Here is a 4,594-nt window from a genome sequence, read left to right as displayed (position 1 = left end):
AACATTTGGGCGGCATTATGCAAATCTTCCCACACAGTGATGTAGACATGTGGGGGCATGTTAGAATGAGCATTTTAGGATGGCGTGGTTGACTCTTAACTTTTATAAAGAATATCTCTTTGGATTTGAGACTTTAGTCTTTGCAACTTTACAGATCATCTTTATGCACCAAGAGCTTGTAACACTCCAAAGAGAAAGGAAAAATTTAAATCGCATCATATGACCCCTTTAAAAAAACTGTTTAGATAAAACCAGATCAAAAAACTGAGCATTTATACCTATACGCGCCAGCGCGGGTCAAATTTACCCGCTATATAATGCCTGTATGTTCGCGCTGTCGTTTTCGTGCCGCTTATGTTTTATAATAGTACATTGCTAGGCAACGCCTTTCACTCACTGAATTAGGGTTATCAGTTTAATAAATAAAGACAAAATTAGTAAAAAAGGCAATTTATGAATGCTGAAGAGGTAGGCTATAAGCACTAAATGCCATGAGCGATGGAGACTCTGATGGTGGGGAGATAAGTAAAACGTCCTGTCGGCTTAGCATCTGACGGTGATCAATATATATCATATTTAGACGTTTTATCCTAATGTTACTCATAATTGGATTAATTATTAAATTTTTGTTTTGCCATTTCTATCGTTTATTGTTCGCTTCTGTGTTGCTATTTATTCTAGTCTGCCTGTTTCCTGAAGAAGAAAAAAATCTGATCTGATGTAATGAATATGACCTTTTTTTTTTGATTACCGGAAGTTTATTGGTGGTGTTCTTGTATAATTCAAATTATAAATGATATAACTAAACAAATTAATAATTAATTAGGTGAAGCTGTGTGCTTGAATTTGTCATGGCATCATCCTATGCAATGTGGTGAATTAGGCCTATTATTGCTCATTATTGTCTATAGGCTATTTTAGTCATTTAAATAACATAGGTTATCTTAATATATTGATTAATGACATTGTATTATTATAGCCTATTACACCACCAAAATATGTATTTACTTCCTTCTAATTCTCGTTGTCAGTGCAGGCTTAATTAGCTTAATATTGAACGTAATGAAAAGTGACTAGTGTAGCCTGCATAAAAAAGCCTTGAACATAAAACAACGGGACAAAAATATAGTTGATGACTAGACATAATAATTTCATGACTCTAGACACTTCTTTGTAAAGCCAGTAGCATTTAGCCATTCAAAAACAGCTGTCATGTGCGTGGGCAAAATTTACCCGCTGGCGCTTTTAGGTATACAGCGACCCCTGGCGGTTCTAGTGTTAAACCTGACAGCGTTTTATAATCCGTAAAGACATCAGTCAGAATATATATAGTTGACAAAATAGGGAAAAAACAAGATTACTAGTCGAACTGTCTCTTTTCTGCATGTTATAAGGGAAACGAATGAGCACCTCCCTCAGAGTTCTTTTGGAGCGCATAACTTACATTACATTTGATATTGCTGACATAAACTTGGTTCAGGTGACATTCTTAAGGTAACGTTACAAATTCTTCTTTCAGTTTTCTGAAGTAGTCATTCAAGTGCCTCACCAGAACCCATTGTAATGCTGCGTGAATATACGGTCATAAATATACTGCATGCGTTCAAAACAATAGGTAGCTATATCTTGTATAAATAGCCATACAATAACGATAGACACTAATGTGTTAAATTTACTTTTATTTTGTTATAATTCTGTGTTGTGTAATTTAAAAGCTTAATCTGGATTGTAAAGTCTAATACTTTGGTACTTAAAACAAACTTGTCAAGAAATTTGACTTTCTCTGTAAAGATTTATTTATATATTTATGTTTATTATTTTACAATGTTTTAACGTGTTTCTGTATTTTTCATGTTTATGATATTTTGGAATGATCATAATCTTGTGGATGGACTGCACCCAGTCCTTTTGCAGTTGTATTCATCAAAATGCTATGCAGACATAATGGAAATGACATTCACATTGTAGAGCTTGGACAAAGTTGTAAGTAAATTTATTTACTTTATAAATGCACATTTATTGGAGTCTGTAAGCTTTACGATTGTACGGCACATTTGAATGCTTCCCTTTGTTTTTATTAAAGCACACAGGCTCTGAGCAGGAATTAATCAAGGACATGACTGTTGGAATTACAGTTGTGGGTGACCAAACTGAGCACCATCAATCTGCAGTGATGTGGTCCAGGTAACAGAAGAAGAAATCTTGGTGATCTGGGGTTGTAACACGTTGTGGGGTTGTGTACTGTGTTAGACTATCTGGGACTGGGTTGAACCCTTTTAAGAATATTTAGAATATTTTTCCAATGCAAAAATTTGAACAGCTTCAAAATTTAGGGTACATAATATGTCTTTATAAAGTCTTGAATTTATCTTCATAATACCAGCAGAAACCCTGTTTATGGACATCGCAATTTTTGATTATTTTGCTGAATGCTGTTGTGAATCCTGAGAATGTTCAGGCTCATAGCAGTGCTGGCATATTGGCCATTAGCAACTTTGCTTAACTGTCCCCTCCTGGTGGAATGACCTGCCCAACTCAATCCAAGCTGCTGAGTCCTTAATATTTTCAAGAAACAGCTGAAAACACGTCTCTTTCATCTTCATTTGACCCTCTAACCCTAGCACTCTCTATTATAATGCTAATTCTAATTTTATCTCCTTGTTTTTTTTTTATTAAAAAACTTGACCCTCTAACATTTGCACTCTCTATTCTATTTCTATTCTAACTACTTGTTTTATTTATAAAGAAAGAAGAGCCTTTAACACTAGCATTATCTATTCTTTCTATTTATTATAAATAATGACCTTCTAACACTTGTGTTATCTATTATATTTCTGTTCTATTGACTTGTTTTAATTTTATTTAAAAATGACCCTCTAACACTAGCATTCCCTATTCTATTCTTTTTCTATTCTTTCTACTTGTTTTCTATTTATTTATTATAAAAACAAAATAAGCAAACAAACGAAAAAAAACCTTGCTACTTATACTGTTAGGTGAAGCCCCGCTCACGAACTTGCCCCCTACTGTCCTCTTTTTGAAAAACTAAAATATGGTCACCCTACTAAAGCTAAACTTCCCTTGTAATGACTTGCAATGAGAAGCATTTCTAAACCTGTTGTCCAAAAAAAGAGAACACTATAACGTTTTTACTCCACAACTGCTTCCTTTTGTGATCTGATGTATCGTCTTGTCACAGAATGAGGCAGAAAATATGTTCTATACTGTAAAAAGCATATGGAAAAAGACTATGGTGATTAGCAATATATTATAAATATACTTAATTATGATGAAAACATTGTCGCAGTCGAGTGTTTATTGTCTTTGTTTTATCATTCAAAACGTTTATATCTTCTGTTTACTCAGTTACAGTGATAGCAATGCCTTTGTCCATATTAGTAAAGAGTATAGGGATTTCCTGAGTCCTATTACTTCTGTGATGCACATGTGGAATTTCTGCGCGAGGGCGTCCTCTGGCATCCAGTATGAATGAAACAGACATTAAATGTGTTTATAGAGCTCAATAATGGCCAGTCCATCCTATTTTGGATATTTATTTATTTATTTGAAGTATCGGTTCAGGCACCGTTTAGGCACTGGTACCGTTTTAAAAGTATCGATTTTGCACCGGTATCGTAAAAAACCCAAACGATACCCAACCCTAGCGAGGACTGGATTAACCGCTGAGCTCCATCATGTGTCATTCATGTGAGAAAACTTTAAAAGTACTACAATACCAGGAAGGAAGATCGGATTGTTGATGTTTGTCTGTCATTCTCGCTCTGTCTGCACTGATAGAGCTGTAGTCAAGTCCAGCTTTGTCGAGTCCAAGACAAGTCCAAGACCAGGACTAGTCGAGACCGAGTCCAAAGAGGTTCGAGTCCAAGTCAAGTCCAAGTCCAAAAGTTTCGAGTCCAAGTCAAGACCGAGTCCAAATGAGAGAAAAAAAAAAATAGGATCCTCTTCAAGACCACATACTTAACTAGTAATAATGTATGTGATGCGAGAGACAGCATATCTCCTATTCTAAAAAAATCGTTTTACATTATTATTTGTAATGATCAAAAAGCATGTGCAAAGTAACAACTCTGTAGGACAGGGGTCTCCTAACTAGATCCTGGAGGGCCAATGCCCTGCAGAGTTTAGCTCCAACTGGCCTTAACACACCTATCCTATTATAGCAGACATATCCACTGATTTGCATTGATTTTGCCTTTCTAATAGTCCTGCATGATATGAGGAAATTCTGCTAAGTGTGATAACAGTGGAGGTTTTTTTTTCTTTTTTTTTTGCAATGATGATTACTTCTGATAAATAAATGAATAATTAACTCTGCATATTAGGGCCAACAAATACAATGAAACATTTTTTTGTTTGTTTTTACAGCGGTGAGCATTACAACCAATAACATACGATTCCATTGAGTTTATTAATGCAATGGCCAATCAAAGGCATTCAGATGAGTCATCGCTGAAACGCCAGAGTTTTGTTGAGTGCTGAATTCTGCACTCTGGCGTCTAAATCCACCAACTCTGCTATTTCATAGTGTGTTTTTATGCTGCTATTTAGCCCATTGCTGCTATTAGCCAATGAG

Source organism: Sinocyclocheilus grahami, unplaced genomic scaffold (assembly GCF_001515645.1).
Source record: "Sinocyclocheilus grahami isolate Dianchi unplaced genomic scaffold, SAMN03320097.WGS_v1.1 scaffold414.1, whole genome shotgun sequence".
NCBI classification, from domain to species: domain Eukaryota; kingdom Metazoa; phylum Chordata; class Actinopteri; order Cypriniformes; family Cyprinidae; genus Sinocyclocheilus; species Sinocyclocheilus grahami.
Note: the sequence above shows the minus strand (reverse complement) of the source record.